The sequence below is a fragment of the Trichosurus vulpecula genome, chromosome 2 (assembly GCF_011100635.1).
Source record: "Trichosurus vulpecula isolate mTriVul1 chromosome 2, mTriVul1.pri, whole genome shotgun sequence".
Taxonomy (NCBI): Eukaryota; Metazoa; Chordata; class Mammalia; order Diprotodontia; family Phalangeridae; genus Trichosurus; species Trichosurus vulpecula.
Window position 1 is genome coordinate 72821323 of NC_050574.1, and position 7803 is coordinate 72829125.

The following is a 7803-nucleotide window of genomic DNA, read 5'->3' on the forward strand; positions in this document are numbered from 1 at the left end:
CGTCATATGCAGTGATATGTAGAAATGTAGAGATCAAGTTGGAGATAGGAGATCATCAAAAACACTTCCCCCTGCTCCCTTTTGAGGAAAAAAGTGGAAATTTGGGTAAAAGCTGAAATAGACCCACTCCTCCCTTTTCTCATCCAAAGCCACTTTGTTCTTTTAAGAGAAAGCGTCTTGTGTAACACTTGCTTAACTCTCCAATCCGGTTGCCAGATTAAGTTAAAGAACTGAGGCTGAGCAGAAGCTGAGCCCTACCCCATAGGTGAATATGCTAGTCAGTGGGCAGTTTTGTTAAGAGTGAAGGGAGCCTGAGCTACTGCAAATGGAGGAGAGGAGGTGTGGTCTGGACACCCTGGCTTCTTGGAGGCTTGCAGGAATGTCATTCAATTCAGTTGAACAAAGATTCAAGGAGGGAAAGACAAGAAACACAACGGTCCCTCCCCTTGAGGAGCTTTCATTCTACTGGGGGCCTACTATGCTGGACTTGAGAAGTTGCTAGATACAAGAAATAATGCCAAGTCATTTCATGAGGGAGAGAAACAGGCAATAGATTTATACTGAGGGAGAGAAGGAGGAGAGGGAAGGGGGGGAGAGAGAGAGAGAGAGAGAGAGAGAGAGAGAGAGAGAGAGGAGTAAAAGAAAGAAGAGAGAAGAGAAAGGAGAAAGAGAAGAGAGGAGAGAAAAAGGGAAGGAGAGAAAAAGAAGAGGAGACAGAGAAAGAAGAGAAAAGGAGGAAAGAGAAGAGAGAAATAGAGGAGAGGAGAGAAAAAGAGAGGAGAGAGATAGAAGGAAAGTAGAGGAGGGGAGGATGGATGGGGGAGAGATGGGGAAGAGAGAGAGAAAAGTGAAAGAAAGAGGAGGGAAAAGGAAAGAGAGGAGAAGAGAGAGGAGAGGAGAGAAAAAAGAAAGGAGAGGGAGAAGAGAGGGAGATAAGAGAAAGGAGAGAGCAAGAGAGAGGAGAGAAAGAGAGGAGAAAGGAGAAAGTAAGGGAGGAGAGGAAAGAGGGGGAGAGAGAAAAGAGAGATAAGGAAGGGAGAGAGATAGAGGAGAAAATAGAGGAGGGGAGGGGGAAAGAGACAGAGAGAGAAGGAGGAGGAGGAGATGGGAAGGAGAGGGGGAGGGAGGGAGAGACAGATGGAGAGAGAGGGAGGGAGAGAGGGGGGAGAAGAAGAAGAAGAAGAAGAAGAAGAAGAAGAAGAAGAAGAAGAAGAAGAAGAAGAAGAAGAAGAAGAAGAAGAAGAAGAAGAAGAAGAAGAAGGAGGAGGAGGAGGAGGAGGAGGAGGAGGAGGAGGAGGAGGAGGAGGAGGAGGAGGAGGAGGAGGACGAGGAGGACGAGGAGGAGGGGGAGGAGGAGGGGGAGGAGGAGGGGGAGGAAGAGGAGGGGGAGGAGGAGGAGACGGGAAAGAGAAGGGGGGAGACAGAGAAGGAGGGAGAGAAAGGGGAAGAAAGAGAGAGACAGACAGAGACAGATATTCAGAGAGACAGAGACAAAGACAGAGAGAAGGAGAAGAAGAAGAGGAGGAGATGGGAAGGAGAGGGGGAGGGAGGGAGAGACAGACAGATGGAGAGAGAGGGAGGGAGAAAAAAGGAGCAAGAAGAACAAGAACAAAAACAAGACGAACAAGAAGAGAAGAGAAGGAGAAGAGAGAGAGACAAGTGGGAGACAGAGACAGAGACAACAAAACCTTGAGAACTGAAGAAATTGTCCCAATTCTAGCCAGATGAAGGAAATGGTTGTTTCTGGAAGAAAAAGGTTTATTTCTGGAGGACGCAGTAAATATAAACAGTTTTCACTTTCAGAAAGGAGACTTGAACCTCCTCCACCCCAGAAAAAACCAATCATTGAGTATAACTCTGCTCCCTGGAATTTTTTTTCTAATCCATCTCCATTTTGAACTGCCACTATCAGTTGTTTCTCCTTCCTTATAGTCTTTCTAATTTGGACTTCTCACTTGGATTTTGGTTTCCTGAAAGGTGGAGCTTTCTCAGGATGGAAATCATTTAATTCAAGAAATGATTATTAATCACCTACTATGTGCAAGTCCCTGTGAGGGGCCCTGAGGGGGAAAAAGATGAAAAACAACACAGGGCTTGCCCTCAAAGGGGCTTACAGTCTACTAGATAAGCTTCTCCCTTCTTTCCCCTTCCTCACATGTCTATTTATTTCTTGATCTATTGAAATGTTTTCAAATTCAAACAATTCTTTTTATGTGCTTCAGAAGATGCAACAAGACCCTTGGACGAGAACCAAACATTGGCCCTTGTGTTGGGCAGAGACCTTGGCCCCTGTTCTAGGATGAATGTGCTTGGCAGGACCCTAGCCTGCGTTTCCAGACCAGACACCTGCAATGCACTCTAATTGGAAAATACTTCCCCAAAGCAAATCCTTAGCCTGATGCATATTTTAAAACTCAATCAGATGCAAAGAAAAGTCCCTCATCCCTGATATTACTGAATCTCAGAATTTCATAAAACTTCAGAGGTCATTGAAGAACCGGCATCTGAGTGGGATTCCACCCCTCCACAACATCTCCTACGGGTCTTTATTTACTCTCTACTTGAAGACATCCAGTGATAGGGAGTTTGCCACCTCTGAAGGCAGCTTCTTGCTCTTTAGGATAGTTCTAATAGTTAGGAAATTTTTCCTCCCCTCAAGCCAAAATCTGCCTCCTGGAGTTTCCACTTAGTACTCCTAGTTTTGCCCCCTGGGGTGAAGCTGAACACAGCTAACCCTGCTGTCACACAACAGATCCACCCTCCTGTGGAGAATCTCAGAATCAGAAATCTGCCGTAGAATGAATTAGTGAAGTTCTTCCTGTTTCTTCACAGATTCCCTGACTTTACTTCCTCTGTACCCAGGTATGACAGTACACTGACTTCCATTTTTTTAAAGGTCTATTATATCTTCATATGGATCCTCCATTTTCCAACAAAGATCCTGTCTCTCCCCTCCTTAGTCTACATCTTCATGAGTGGTGTCCAAATAATTTATCACCTGGTGGCAAATCTCCTTGCACCTAGCTAGACTGATCATCAGATGACACACGGGATCCATCACGGACCCTCAACTTGAAACGTTTCCTCCTTGGTAGGTCTATGCCCTTCTAGCATAACTGTCAAGAACTCTAGATCCTTACCTTGGAGTAGCAGGGAGGCATCACCGGAGGATGATGCTAAAAGAGACTTTAATCTGCAGAATTTAGATACATTTAGACTCTTACCTTTCAATTAGGTCAGCTTTCTTTCCTCCCTTTTGTGGAGTTAAAGGTCGCGGGGTTAGGAGGCACCACATCAGGCTGCCTTCCAGTCCCAAATCCACGAGACTTGCCCCTCCTCTCTGCCTTGAGTCTCCTAAGCATCTTATTTCTTATCTTGATAGGAATAAAAGGATATCACTGCCTCTGTCCATACTACTCCCATTCCTCCAAGGTGTAGTCAGGAGGGCAAGACATATACCCAGTAACCTCCAAGCCAGGTCAATAACAGGGGAGCCTGTTGGTAAAGAAGGTACTGTACCCTTATATTTCAGATCAGAGGAAGGTCCCTGCCTTTGGTTCTGAAATTCCTTTTTCTGTCCTCTGTGGAAAGGGACCCTAATGTTCTCCGAACAGGGATCATTTTACAGAAGAATGCATCATCGTTAGACTTTCATTCCAGGAATGTAATGGCCAGATGGCAAGACATGAGCACCTCATCTTAAATATTGCACTTGTAAAAAATAATCATAGTCCAATATTTTTCAGTTTTTCCAGAAGGTGAAATTTGAAAAGTCCTAAAAAAAGTCAATTTCTCCCTCCTGAAACATGTTAGTTTTTCTTTGGGGACCTTCCAGTGTATCTCCCTAGAATAGTCTTGGGATCACCCAGAGACTATGCCTGGAACAGGGGCCCAGCGCACCAAAGGCAGAGCTGGGAGTAGGGGGGCATCAGAGCCAGGGATCCCTGCCTCACCCTGCTGGGTTGGAGGCCCATCAACAAGGGATTCTGGCCAGACAAGACAGAGAAGCCATGGTGCCCTCTCCCCTGTTTCCCCAGCTGGGACAGGGATATGAACCAGAGGTTCCCAGAAAGAGCCTCTCCTCCCTTGTCTCTTTGATGGAGTGGTGGGGGACTGGGGTGCTCAGAGACTGAAGGGTGCCAGCTTGTCCTTCCCCACTCTACTCCAAAGCACCAGACCCACATGCCCAGGTTCCCTCCCAGCCAGATGTGGAGTTTCCAGCTGTGTCCCTGTGGGAGTGACTGTCCTGTTAGACCATGTGCAGTGTGATATTTTTTTAACAGACAAATAATAAAAAGTGTAACTTCCTGTGTAACAATGCTGGGCTTTTCTGTGGGTTGTACCTGGAGCCCAATCCTACTATGGCCTCCCAGAGAGGAGTTGAGGGGGAGACCCATGAGCTTAGGGGGACGGTGGCAGGAGGTGGGCAGTATTAGGGTGGCTGGGGAACAAAGGGAAGGGGCATTGGCAGATGCAGGGCAGGCACAGAAGGAAGGGAGAAGGCTGATTTGAGGTTACCCCCACATCGCAGGTCTAGTCCAGTCCCTATTTACCACCCCCCTAACCTTCTCCCCAGGCTCACCATTGCTCAGGAGTCAGTCCTAGCCGGTGAAACCTAATCAACTCCCCTCCAGTGAAATATTCAGAGGCCTGTGAATTCTACACCATTTCCTAAATACCATCTAGACCTGTGCTAAGCCGAGTCACAATTCCTTTTTGTACCTCAATTACCTTCTCTGTACAAATGAGTAGGTTCATTCTCAACCTGTTACAAGAACTTAGTATTTGTGCAATAAAAGAGGGAGATAGGAGACATCAGTGTATGGTGTACAGAATAATAAGACCCAAACATTTGGAGACTTGCTGCACAACCTTGGGCAAGTTCCTTCCCTCTTTTAGGCCTCATTTCCCTCATCTGTAAAATTATTATCTCAAGAGTGTCTTCAGGGTCTGACAGTCTGGTCCCACAGAATTTCCTCATCTGTAAGATGAGGAAATGGGCTAGATGTCCTTCAAAGTCTCTTTCATCTCTGACGCTCCTGTCCCACTACCTCCTAGGAACATGGGTGGAGAAAGCCACCTGCTCAGCTCTCCCTGCCTCCTTTCTTCTCTCTCCAGCTTAGTAGTCTGACCCAACACCTTTGTTCCCTGAGGCTGGAAATGGAGGTGGGATGGAGCTGGTTTGTTTTCCAACCTCTTCACCAAGGACTCTCAGAGGGCAAGAGTCTCCCACGGGCAGGAAGTAATTAAGATCGGCAGTGGGGAGTGGGGTGGGGGGGATGACCCAGGATTGAGGTCAGCTGGCAGACACCCAGCTGAGCGGCCTCTGACCTGTTCTAGGCGGAGGACTCCAACTCACCTTCCCCCCGAGCACAAGGATAGGCAGGGCCGTTGCTAACTGCTCTCCTACTTTGATGGATGGTTTCCTGGAGGAGAGGCTGCCTTGTCTGCCATCCCCTCTGACCTTAGGGAGGGACAGACCCAGCTGAGGCCCTCAGTGATTGCAAGAGCTGGACGCCCTTACCTCCTGCCAGACCCTGGAGCTGGGCCTTGAAGGATTGTGGTGAAGAAAGGGATTAGTAAACCTCAAAGCACTTTGGAAGTGAGAATTATTCATATTTATAAGTACGTGCCTAATATCACCCATGTAGTAAGTAGCATTAGCACCGACAAATTGCCTGGCCTGTGGCCAACCTTTTCTGAGGAGAATGAGGGCTAGGGGAGGGGTGATTCACCTGTCCCCCAGCAATGCCCCCTCTGCTGGGGGGAGCGGAGGGAGATGTGGTGGCAATACAGAATCGAGAGTGGCCAGACTCCTGGACGATCTGGCCACAAGCACTATGCCAGGAAAACGTAAGCCACTTGGCAGCAGGAACTTCCATTTTCTTCTTTGCGTTCTTAGTACCTAGCACATAGTAGGCACCTCATAAGTACTCACTGAAGGGAATTCGGAGCAGATAAAGATAGGCCCTGAAAGTTGTCTTCATAACAATCCTATGAGGTGGCTAGTGAAAATATTATTCCCCCCAGCAGCACCACATTCCTTCCCACCTCTGGCTCTGGGAACAGTATGGGTCGCTGCCATTCCTGGAAGGAACTGTCCGATCCCTCAGCATTCCTGCAACTTCCCAGGCCAAAACATGCCTCCCTGGTCGCCATACTCCTGGAGGTGTTGTCTTCCCCTGTTAGAATGCAACCTCCTTGAGGCCAGGGGCTGACTTGCTTTTTGTATAGACTTAGCGCAGTGTCTGACACACAATCAGAGCTCAATTAAACCTTTTTCATTCATTCACTTTACAAAGGAGAAAAATGAGAAAAGGCAAATAGCTTCCTTAAGGTCACACAACTCGTAAGTGTCAAATGAACACGTATTTATTAAATGCCTGCTGGGGGGCAGGGGCGCAGTGGTCCTGGGCTGGGCTTTAGGTGAAATGCGAGGTTCATTGGAAAGACTTACATGAACTGATGCAGAGCGAAGTGAGCAGAACCAGGAGAACACCATAGACAGTAACAGTAACAGTAACACTGTGCGATGAGCAGCTTTGATACACTCAGCTCTTCTCAGCAACACAAGGATCTAAGACAACTGTGGAAGACTCAGGATGGAAAACACATCCACACCCAGAGAAAGAACCATGGAGTCTGAATGCAGATCGACACAGACTCTTTTCTCTTTTGCTGTTATTTTTTCTTTCTTGTGGTTTTTTCTTTTGGTTCTAATTCTTCCTTACAACATGACTAATGTGGAAATATGTTTAATATGATTGTACATGTGTAGCCCACATCAGATTGCATGCCATCTTGGGGAGGGGGGAAGAGAGGGAAGGGGAGAGAATTTAGAACTCAAAATCTTATACAAGTGAATGTTGAAAACTAAAAATAAATAAATGAGAAATAAACACAAGTTTCAGAAAAGAGATGTTCCTTAGCCTTATGGGGTTCACTGCCTAGTAAGGAGCCAGCACTTGAACCCAGATCTTTGGACTCCAAGTCCAGGGCTCTTTATTTTGCTGAATTTATCTTTTGTAGGGAACTCCTAGTGTGTAAACTCCCTTCACCAAAGCAAATTTGTAGTCTAGAGCTTACTCTTATAGAGTTCCCTGGGAGCACCAAGAGGTCAAGTGACTTGACCAAGATCATACAGCTCAGGAGTATCAGAGGTAGGCTTTGAACCCAGATCTTCCTGACTCTAGGGTCAGCCCTGTATCCCTGGCACCTCTCTGGGGATCACTCTTATGATACTAGGCTGCTTGTCAATAGCTATCAATAGTTCTTGGTGTCCTATCATGGCATAGAGTCTGAGTAGGCTGGAGTGGGGTGGAACTCAGATCTTTCCCCTGGAAGTCCAAGGAATATTGGGGGTGGGGGAGATTCACCTAAGAAATGGGGATCTGTCAGGAGATGGGCCAAGGATGCAGAAGCAGATTTGGAATATGCCAATGAGGCAGTACCGTGGAGAAAAAAAAGTCTTGGAATCAGAGGAGCTGGATTCAAATTACAACTCTGCCACTAACTAGCTGTGTGACCTTGGGCTAGGTGGCTCAGTGGATAGAGCCTAGAGTTGGGAAGACCTGTGTTCAAATCTGGCCATAGACACTCAGCAGCTGTGTGACCTGGGCAAGGCACTTAACTTTCTTGCCCTGGTTTCCTCAACTGTAAAATGTAGATAATAATACCCGCTTCCCAGAGTTGTGAGGGTCAAATGAGATAACATTTATAAAATGCTTAGCACAGTGCCTGGCACACAGTAGGTGCTTAATAAATGCTTATTTCCTTCCTTCCTTGGTGAACCTCAGGGTCCTC